The sequence below is a fragment of the Ischnura elegans genome, chromosome 11 (genome assembly GCF_921293095.1).
Source record: "Ischnura elegans chromosome 11, ioIscEleg1.1, whole genome shotgun sequence".
In the NCBI taxonomy this organism is placed as follows: domain Eukaryota; kingdom Metazoa; phylum Arthropoda; class Insecta; order Odonata; family Coenagrionidae; genus Ischnura; species Ischnura elegans.
Genome location: NC_060256.1, coordinates 81,250,704 through 81,262,530, shown reverse-complemented (window position 1 = coordinate 81,262,530; position 11,827 = coordinate 81,250,704). Strand labels below are relative to the sequence as shown.

Genomic DNA, 11,827 nt, shown 5'->3' with positions numbered 1-11,827 from the left:
TTGTTTTAACCAAATTATTTGACAATATTATGAATTTATTAATTATCAAACAATAAAATTAATGAAACTTCTTGATAGCAAACTTTCAATATGTAATTTCAACAACCGCATCTCAAAAAATAGTTTACCTTAACTGAATAGGGGATGAGGGGGAAGGCGGCAAACTGATCTTTGCCCCCCCTGAAAAGAACTCCCAGTTCCGCCCCTGTCTCCTGGTACCTCCCAACTCGCTAAGGCCTAGGAGTAATATTTTATATACTTGCCGTAAAAATATCTCGTAAGTACGGCTAATTCGATTTTGCATTCAATTGAAACATTAAAACCAGTAAGATTCCGTGAAGGTTCCTATTCCTAGTACCATCAACGGTAACTTACTTTGCTTTATTCAGAAACGCCATTGCACCATGAATCAATTTAGTCCTCATGTACAGGAGATAACTTGGTTAAGTGGTGGTCTACCTGGTCGCCTCTCACTCAATTAGACGGAGGCTCGAATCCTTGTCTTGGAAATTTTTCTCACGTTCCAATTTAAGTTTTGACTTCGCCTATGACTTTCCCATCATCGAGCTAGCATGTGCGTCATTTAAAAAGACACTACATGTGCTGCCATCAAAAAAAGGCGAGTAGAGGCAACCCGGGGATTGCATATCGCGTTCAGAGCTGATAAGCAGGTGGGTTGGGATGGAGTATGATGTTTGAGGGATACGCTGGCATTAACGCGTACGTTCATTTGAAAAGGTTTTGTTTACAGCCATTCGACTGGTATAGTTAATACCTCTAGGGGTCTCACGAAAACGATGAGCCCAGATAGAGCGCAATCTGTGTTCATTGTAGGCGAGTCGGTTGCCACGTTCGGACGTATTCGCATGGTGAGACGTATTGCAGTCGGTACTGTGGATGGTAAACGCCTGCCTGGAGACCACGTGGTGAATTCTGCAGAAGCACCTCAGGCATCGCCTCCGCGGAGATCCTTGCTATGGTCAATTGCTATTCCAAAGGAGGTGAGCACTATTCTTTTATTATTATTTTTCAATATACACCAAGGATGGAGGCTGCGCGCTAGGCTTGGATTGCTTAAACAAATGAGAATGGATATTTTTCATAGTGACAGGGAGAACGTAATAATAGAACCCCATCTCATTTCCAGGTCCGACAGAAGCGATAAATTAAGGGAAATATTTTTCCGAATGGGTAGATATGGGAATTCGTTTTCCCCCGAACCATAAAGGACTTTAATAAATGCTAGTCTTGATTTCGTTAGAGCATTTCCTCTTTATGTGGCAATGGCTGGTGTCCTAACACCCCCTGCCATACGCCTTTTAGGCAACTTGTGGGTTGGTATGTAGATTTAGATGTAAATGAACGATGAAGTTTGTCATGAAAAAATATCCGACATAGCCAGGATGGCTTACTAAATAGCTCTTCCATGAAAAATATTTGACTTGGCCATGATTACTAAGTTAATTGCTCATTTAGATCCTGGCTAAGTCAAATATTTTTAATATGCTGTGTAATTTTTCACCCTTGCGCGTGACTGAGTGACTTTAATTTTTTTTCAACTTAAAGGATTTTTGCAATTCGGATATGGGTGAAGAAATATCTGGTGCTTTCCCGGAGAATAGACTGAATAAGGTCTAGTCAGGTTTCCATCCCGTTTTGAGCTTCCATTTTCTCCGACGTTTCAAGGTCCGTCACGTTCTTTGTCATCAGGGTATGGTGCCGGTGCCATGATAGTGACCGGAATCACTAAACTATAAAACCCACTCCCGACCACTCACTCGCTCACACAAATGTTTGGGGTGAACGAGACATGATACGACAAAAATCAGAATTGACCCCTTCTACAATCGTCTGAAACCTTAGGAAAAATTGTCGAAACACTAAATTTTCTATCTGCTAGAGTGTAGCCAACTGCCTCGGGGCCTTTACTTTTTGGGGACATTTTGGGTCACAATATCGGTGGTAATGAGGATTTTGAACATTGCTTATTAATGATACCAAAGTCATTGTGGCAGCCGTTAGTCAACACCTTCAAACAATTACAAATCCTGGAAGCCAAGAACTATTTGGGATTCCTTGGGTTCAATTCAAGTAGGATAGATATCACCGGAAAAACGATCCTTGAGGAACAAACGGCAGATAATTGGCATTTTCAGCAGCAATACAAAGAGGACTGCTTAGAGGAGGACCAATAGGGTGGTTTCCTATTATTTTTTATTGCCTAAATCGTAAGATTATTACTCCTGGAGTACGCCTTTCACGCTCTTAGATTTTCGAATGACGATACCTATTTTTCGCGATTGAACGAAAAGTGAAAAATTTCAAGCGCGCGAAAACGCGACGGCTAAGTAGGAATGATGGGAAAAGTCCGTGTGACGTTATTCTGGTTCCAGCTGTTGGTGTGTGAGGTGACCTTGGGGCGAGGATTGAGCGCTGATACGACGCAGGATGCTAGCAGGTAGCTGAGTACCCGGCTATCAGGTAGCGCTTGGCTGAAATAAGGATTATTATTCCCCTATCAAACGAAGAAAACTTTCCGAACTTAGGTACTGTTAATGTGTGATTATTATTAGATGTTTCCCTGAGCTCTGTGCCTCATGCATTCATTAGTAATCTCAGACAATGTAAAAACTCCTATCCACTCGTATAGAAACTAGGTCCCTGTGACGTCACGTGGAGTGGCATCGCATGGGCGCCAATCTGGCCTTTTTTAAATGAGGTAAAAATTGACCGTTGCCATTCGTCTAAACTGGGATTTCTAAAACCAAATAATTTGTATATTATGAATACACTAATGGTGGGTAACAGTAATGGTGAATACACTAATGGTGGGTAACAGTAATGGTGAATACACTAATGGTGGGAATCGCAATCAATGCCTTTCGTTTTCTTTGATGAAGGAAACTACCCTATACTATCTCGTGGAGGGCTGATTTCTGTTGCCACTTCGGTCACATTTTAATCGGTTTTCAAAAATGTCCGCAGCGCGGTGATGAGTGCATTGCGATCCACTTTTATCCTATAATCTGCAATATAATGTTTGTCGTTTCGAGGAATAGCATTGAAATGTAATGAATTTGACGGATCATATCATCATGCATATAAATTTCGGTTAAAAACGCTAATTTCGTCTTATTTCCCCGTGAAACTAGGATCACTTTGCCCGTCAGCGACGCGAGTGGCGTCTTTCGTCAACTCATTTAAATGCGCGACTTTAACGGTGATAACGCATTTAGAGGCCGACTTGAGGGTCCTCGTTTGTAATCGATACCTCCACTGCATAAACGCTCAGCAATAGCCAACCGAATCAAATCCGCTCATCTAGATAGCCCTTATGAGCGTTTCTACGTAACTGTCATACTAGGGTTCAAAAATTCAATTTGAGGTAAATGGACCGTTCATAGTCCTGACATGGTGTAAATATTCCAAATTTTAATAATCCGTACCTTTTTCTCCCCATACTCCAACCATTTTTTACGAAAACGTCGCGGAATTGAGCTCTCGTATCATATGAGCAAATGATTCCGTTTACTGAGCCATTTTATTACTGAAGATTTCGCTACTAAGATAAGATTTTTCCATGTAAATTTCCAGTTAACCATCCTCCCCAAACATGACTGTGTCTTCCCAATCCATTTCATCAATACTTGAAATTCACATGTTCACGCAGAGGAATGTAACGCAACAGTGCGTCGTTTTGGTGTCAGTCAGTGACGAAGGACATACATTTTTTCCGCTGACCAAAATCGAGGGATGCGGGAGATAAATCGTTTCGTATCCAAATCAAGTACATCCCAAGGATGAAAGGTCAGAATAAAATAATTCCCCAGTATTCACCGTTTTTGCTTCTCAGCGCTGTTACTGATTGACATTTTAACCTTTGGCAGTGTTCAAGTTTCAAATATTGAAGTTAAAAAATCTCCAGTTCTACAGGGGCCACAGGGTGGTAACAAAGACAGTGTATGCTTTCACTAACTTGTTTTGGAGGAATCCTCCAGAAAGTTCCTAAATTGATTTGTATGAAGTCAAAGGGGAAATACATAAACAAAAACTGGGTGTAGCGGTCAGTCAGTGACGCGTAGAAACGCTCTTATAGTACTAAATGAGCGATTTTGATTCGGTGGGGGATTGTTGAGCGTTTATGCAGTGGATGTATCGTAATCTTCGTGATCGATACTTGAATCGCAGTTGTGGTCAATTCCCATAGGTTGGCGCCGGTTACCATAGGTATAAATACAGGCCACGGTCATGGCACCACTATAAATCCATGATGTTCAGAAACGCGTAAGACCTCGAAACGATGGAGAAATGGCCATTCTCACCCGACTGGCAACTGAATTCCGGATATTTTTGATTTTTTACGCTGCAAAAAAGTTTGCCAACATGGTTATTGTAAGAGGAAGCATCACTCCTCGTCATTCAACCTTTTTTTTCGAGACGAATAATATATTAAAAACTTACGGTACGGCATCTAAATTTACTGGATAGATAAGGTAGATACACCTCAGTCAACATTTGACTGTTTTTCAAATTCAAATTTTTTCCTCAGGGTTATAACAGATGTAAAATGTTTGTGATTTAGATGCTGGTAATTGTTTGTGAAAGTGTTCTCTATGTACTCTGCAACTTTCAATATTGTACCAAGTGCGAAGTAACTATCAAGTAAACGATATATTTTCAAGAAATAATAAGAAGGCAAGATACGCCCGGTTGATTGTTATCAAAGCTTCCTCTTAATCTGTAGCTTTGGCTAGATTATTCTTTAAGCCATATGGCTGAGTAATTTTTGGTTCGATAACTTCCTTTAGGATAATGTACCGCTTAGTTTTGCTTTATCTAAGAATTTTACTTTTTTACTCCAATATCATATCGTTTACAAATTTACATTTTACAAACTTTTTACACACTTATTTTACTCTAAAGCTCCTCCCAGCTTGGTGAAAATGATTTGATCGATTTTTAAACATTTTTTGCATTTCATTTGAAAAAAATTCCTTTTGGCCCTTGTTAACTTGGTAGGCTTGCTAAAAAAATTTCCGGGCTTTTTATTGGTTTTGCTTGTGCATCGCTTCAGGTATTCTGGAGACTTGGTCGTTTTTAATCATCAGTGCTGAATATGAAGAGGCTTTAATTCTCGGAAACGTGTTCAAACGAGTGACGGAAATTTATCATTCATTCATATTTTAGATTCGGATCAAAAACTAGTTACAGATGTCAAAAAGTTATCCGTGAAATAGATTTTGCTTTGATTGACGAAACATGGCGTTTATGCAAAATAAATGTAAAACTAAGCCTTACAATTTTCCTGTATTTACGTCTATTAGAGTATTTCCAAACGTTTTAGCTTTATATATATTTTTTGCTTACCGTACAGGCGATTAAATATTTTTGGGAGCATGAGTAACTACGTAAATGTGTCGGGCATAATTTTTTTTAGATCTTTATCAGTGATTTTCACTTCCAAATGTACGTCTATCGTAACTTGGCTGGTAGTATGTTCTCTGCATAAGAAATGCGATCCAATCCGTGTGAGTGTAAACGTTCGAATATTTTCGATTATAAAAAGAGAATGGTTTGGAGGTAGGTACACTTCAGCCCCTAAAGTAAGGAAAATTTAAGTTGCAAGCGTTTCATCACTGTCAGAAAGTTTTCCTATCACAATACGACGAACTTTGGCAATATAAAAAAATATAATAATGAAACCACAAACTAACTGTGAGACAAGAGAATCTCCGCAAGTAATAAATATGAAAAATACTTGCGCTTGGTCGAGACCGCTCAGAAATTTTCTCTTTCTTTGCAAGCCGAAATTTTCAACCTCCCTTAATCTCAACCGAGGGTTGAAGCCGAGGCAAAGTGGAGGAGGTGGAAATATACGAGACAGCCCTCTATGCGGTTGAATACATTGCTTATGAAGCACTCTGTGTGGAGATTCAGGATAGGCGGCTAGGGTAGATTGGAAGGCAGAGCAAACATGGAGATAGGAGGAGGTCTCGTGGAGCAAAATAAGGGCAAGAGGAAGGAAAAAACAGAGGAACGTCATCGATATGGTAGACGTCAAGGGGATATAAACACTAAAGGAGGCAAAAATGTACACATGAGAGAGAAAGCTATAGAAATGGTAGGAAAAAATTTATTTATAAGGAAGAAGGCCAGGGATTTGTTGAGATTATCCCAGAACCCTAGGGTAAAAGAAGGGATTGGGTAAGGTTAAGGTGCGGCTGAGTTAAGGGTAGGGATAGAAGGTACCTCATACCCCCATGTTGTCTCTTTTCTGAAAAGTTGGTATGGAGGCGGGATTTTTGTCTCGTAGGGTCTTCGTAGTGTTTGCGGGGGCATGGATGTAAGGGCACAGGGGGCTGGCGATGCAGCCAAACGGGGGCGAGGTTTTGGAGAGGATGGAGTTGGAGGCGGTTGGGCTCACAAATCGCTATCTCTCTGCGGCGGTATAAATAAGCGAGTCTATAAACAGATGTTGCCATGGGGAGCCGTTGCAGCGGGCGGCGCTAGCGTCGTGGCTCCAACTCCCCATCCTACCACGGCGGGCGCCACGCGAAGCAGTCCATTTGGATCGTAACTCTCGCCGGCAATCTTGTTCCCTTCACCTTTTAGTCTAGCTTTGACCAGCTCCTTGGTCCCTGGAACGTCCTCAGCCTTTCTCTCACGAATATTAAAAAAGAGGATCCTGAAGTCGGTGTCTAAATGTGTTGTTATCCACCGCGCAGACGAATGGGTTTACATTAGTCGCCACTTGCGTCTCTGACGTGCAAAGTGATCCGAGTATCACGAAGAGATAAGGTATAATTAGGGGTGTAAACCGTAATTTATAAACATGATTGTGTACTCTATAAAATTCATCACTTTTCAATGGTCTACCTCGCAATTACAAACATTATTATGCAAAATGTTTGAAAAAGTGGATCGCATTGCACTCATCACCGCGCCGCGGACAATTTTGAAAACCGATTAAAATGCGACCGAATTGGCAACAGAAATCCACCTTCAATGGGATGGACACGAATATTACAAAAGAGGATCCTCGAGTCGGCGTATAAATGTGTTGTCCCGCTCCGCGATTTTAAATGGGTTTACAAAAGTCGCCACTCGCGTCGCTGACGGACAAATTAATCCGAGTTTCACGTGGCCATAAGATCATGGGTGTTAACCGATATTTACATTCATGATGATGTGATCTATCAAATTCATAAATTTTCAATGCTATTCCTCGCAATTACAAACATTATATTAAAAAAGTTTGGAAAAAAGTGGATCGTATCACTCATCACCGCGCCGGGGACAATTTTGAAAGCCGATAAAAATTCAGCCAAATTGGCAACAGACATCCACCTTCTATGGGATGAAATTGAACGTTTATAAGGCAGAAGCTGATTAATATAATAAGCGGTAAAAACTTTCGCAAAGCGTTTATATCAACTGATGATTAGTGCCATTCTAATTTACTCGAAAAAGCCAAAATTTTAAAGATTGTATAAATGTTTTTGCGTATTAATATAGTATTTGATAAATGGATAGTTATGGTGAAAGAGATTTTTTCCAGGCTATCATATCCAAAGCTGTATATTAACGATAAATGATAGAATTGGAAGTAAAAGTATTCGTGATATACTCCCATTTCCTCATTTTTAGTTTTCTTTCTCAATAAGGCTGTTATTTTCAAAGAGGTAAAATTTCCACGACTAGAAGTGCAAGCTTTAAAAGCCTCCCTAACAAAATCTTGCCATTATGTTGAATCCTGATGCACTTTTAATTTCCTTAAGGTAACCTGCAGCAGGTCCTATGCCGTTTAACAGATTTATCTCTCAGACAGCTACTCAAAAGGTAATGCGTTTATAAAGTCAGCGTTTAGACCCATCGTGGCAAAAAAATCATAGTGATCTCGTTCCCATGACCCCGCCCACATTTTAACGGGCGCTCGGGGTGGGACATTTTGGTTGAAAGGTATCCATCTCTCGTAATTTTACGGTTCGACAGGTGAGAAAGGATGTCGGAATTCCAGAAATGCCGACAGGGGGCACTTAAATGGGCAGGAGGAGGAAAAAAGATGACTTGCGGTCTACGTGCGATTAAAAAAAAAGAAGAACGAAATGCGAGGGAGTTGGTAGGGAAGCGAACCTTCCGGAGACCTTGCTCGAGTTTTTTGATGGGAGAGCAAGGTATAAATAAGCTCTTAACGTATTTTAAATTGTACCCTTGTCTTAATTTTTTTCGGTAGGGTTCACTTTAAATACTATTCGCAAAGAATCTTGTATTTTTTTCTTGAAGTGTTTTCGGATACTTCTGTCAAAAGAAGAGTAATAAAATATTAAGTCCCTTTGAGTGCCGAAAAAAATACATTTTTTTCTTTCGACCCAAAAGGCAGAAAAAAACCGGACGGAAGATTGACTGGAAGGTATGCCATGAGTTCGAAGATTGGGGTAAAATAATAGTTCAAACATCTGCCGGGAGAGCGCGTGCTGGTGAATTATGCGAATAAGGATACGATAGTGCTTGAGAAGGTCGTGTTGGTACATGTATCGAAGGCAAAAACTTATTCAATAGAAGAAAAAAATGTTACCAAATTTAATGGCTAAATTATTCCTACCTATTTATATTTAGTATCATTCTATTTTTCTTAGCCAATCCAAAATTTTAAGAGTTTTATTAATATTTTGGCGTAGTAATATATTAAATATACCAGCAGTTATAGTGAGTGTCATAAATTAGTATTTTCTCCTCGTAATCATTTCCGCCATAGACAAAAATACATGAAAGATTACATTTACAAGAGCTAGAAATTGAAAATGCATGCAAGATTACGTTTACAAGAGTTAGAAATTGAAGTAAAAAAATCACGGGCGCTCCATCAAGTGACCCCATGTTACTACACATAAACCGTGCAATGCTTAATGATGCATTGTATTATTAGTAACCCTCCCTTGTCTAGCACTGTTATTATAAACCATATAATAACCACAGTAACAATTAAATTCTCGTGGCTTTGGAAAACTTTGCTAATGACTTATATATTGCAGTAAGTATAGAGTAAATTAAAGTATCGTTGTAGATGAGATGATGCTTATTAATTAGCACTTACATAGAAGTGCGCGCTTTGGTTTGTAAGTTCCAAGTGTCAAGGAACAGAAAGGGGATTTTCGGAGCAGGTATAGTGAGCATTACAAATCATCATTTTCTCCCTGTGATCATTTCCAACGCACTATATCAACGAAATTATCAGAGCTATTGCCTGTGCGAATGATAGAATTGGAAGTAAATGAATCACTGGCTCCCCATCTAATTGCCCCATATCTGTAGGCATATACAATGTTTAATGATACATTTTTGTTGCATTATAAGTTACCCTCAAATACTTATTTTAATAAACTGTTATAAGTGTTATTAATAAGCATCATCTCATTTCAATTGACAATTTATTTTACCTTAGGTATACTTATGAGAATTATTAAGTTATTTGAAATTTTATCAAAGCCGTAGGCATTTGATTATTGCTAAGATTCCTAGAAAGTTTAGTGTTAGACATGTGAGGGTTACTATGCCATTCCATAATAAGCTGCACTGTTATAATAAACTATATGATAAACTTAATTATAATAAAATCCTGCGACTTAAGAAAACTTTCAAATAGGTACCTAATTAGTTATCATAAGCATGCAGTAGAGTAAGTTAACAGTGTAAATGTGATGATTCGTATTAACTAGCACTTACATAGATGATAAATAAATACATCGCACCTTGGTTTGTGAAGTTTTAAGTATCAGGAAACAGGAAAGGGGATTTACGGTCACGGAACAGTCTGTTTCGGATGGCAAAGTATTTTTCCACCCACTGGATTTGCGAAGTGTGCCTCAACGGTTTCACGGGCCTTTGCCGAGTGGTAGGCCACTCAAAATGGCAGTGCCCCATCCAGCCCACCGACACACATACCTGTAATTTGCGTCTGTTGGGGGGTGGGGCGGGGAGGGTCGAGGGTAGTTTTCGGGGTTGAACTCGTGAAAAACTGACTGGCTAGGCCATAACTCACCCGGCATTTCGCTGCTTCGTCAATGACCTCCCGTAAGTAACAATCTGCCGATATGGCTTTTGGCATCCATTACGGTCGCTGATGGCCGTAAACCGCCTGAATGGATTTGAGAATGGAAGGTGCGCGTGATTATTTTTTTTCGCAATATTTATTTTCGCGAATGAACCGACCGAGGTGATGGATATTTGCTTCAATAAGGTCGCAGCACGACCCCATAAATCTATCCATTATTGAGCTTATCAAGGTCTAAATAAAAAAAGTCCTCTGACGCGTTTGGGGACAGAGGCTGTTGATTCGGGTCCTACCTCGTTTTGCGCCGAGCGAATTAATAACGAATCAAAACCATGCTTTCCACTTGCTCCCGTAAATACGAGTTTGGAATGCGTTCATTAGTATTCACCCAAGTTCAGGTTTGAGCGCTTCATTTTTCGAATGCGTCTTTTAAAAAATAACCAAGTTATTGTGAAGTCGATACCTCATAATTATTTTTCACACCAAGCATAAAAAAATGAAATGGTTAACCATGATTAGACTACCTAGTTTATTAGGAAATTAATATTTTCAATAATATGAAACAAATATATTATAAAGAAACCAAAGAGCCGATTATCCATTGCTCTCTTGCGGTTGGCAAATTTTGTAAATTGACATGTTTTGCAACAGCAATTAAAAAGCTGTTCAATTAAAATTGAACAGCTTTTAATGTTTTTATCTTGACAGGTAAAAACATGGGCTGATGATCGCTTATTTTAAGTAAGAGCAATCGATTACAAGTTTTCCATCGCAGTCAAAATAAAAATGTATCGTAGTACGATCATAGAAGTGTATCCGTTGCTTCCAAAAGCCTAATATCATCCTTATTCTATTCCTCACATGATGCGAATAGTAAACAATTTAAAATTTTTGAATCTTACTCAACAAATGTAAAAAATATTAAGTTTGGTATGTACCTTGAAATTCTCTAGACGATCAAGTAAGTGCTAATCGATACTAACGTGATCGTGCGAGAGCGGTGGGAGAGGCTTTTGCGAATTCTCCCGCGTCAAAGCAGGCCAAACGAATAAGACAGGCCATTCCTAGGTAGGTTCAACAACCAACTATAAATTCCTACAACTCCTCGACCAATATACCGTTCAAAACAGCTTTGTGGCAACACGGTCGCTGTCTGCGTCATTAAATGATATAGATAATGATAATTCTCGTACGTTTATAAGTAGGTGTGAACAGTGGCGGAGCGAGGGGGGGGTTTGGAGGATAATTCCCCCCCCCCCCCCAGAGCTCAGAGATATTTTTAAGTTTAATCCATCTTACTTAATAGGATTAGTATTACATATATAATAATATAAGGATTTTAAAAATATCCCTCAGAAAACTCACCATTTTTAACTATTCATCTTCATTTTTTTCTGGGGGAGGGCCCCGGCACCTCCCGCTTCCTCTGGCGGGTATTCCATACCCCCTAACTCCCCAGTATGAGTTGTGCCTAAAACCCCCCCTAGCCTTACTTCCTAGCTGCGCCCCTGGTTGTGAATTGTAGGCGTGTTTAAAATGCAAAAATTGGCAGTTCTACTGCGGAGAGAGGGATAATTGGAAGTAAAAATTAGCCAGAGCGATTACATTTTCAGCATAGTTCAGAACTGGATGAGAAAACAATATTCTTACACTTTTAAAATGATCGGAACAGAATCTCGAGTAATATTCAGAAATGAAAATTAAATGTGGAAATTATTTCTGAAAATGGCCACCTAAACCTAATGGAGGTGATTCAATCATTACAGGTGTGATGAA

At 39.4% G+C, this 11,827-nt stretch overlaps 1 long non-coding RNA gene across 1 annotated transcript in view; it reads left to right on the top strand.

The window, feature by feature from the left end:
* Positions 1-853: 853 nt before the first annotated feature.
* The window catches only part of LOC124168265, a 201,679-nt gene continuing 190,705 nt past the window's right edge, over positions 854-11,827 (top strand). The window contains exon 1 of the long non-coding RNA XR_006866887.1: positions 854-1,001. This is a non-coding gene — a long non-coding RNA (uncharacterized LOC124168265). The remainder of the gene's footprint in view (positions 1,002-11,827) is intronic.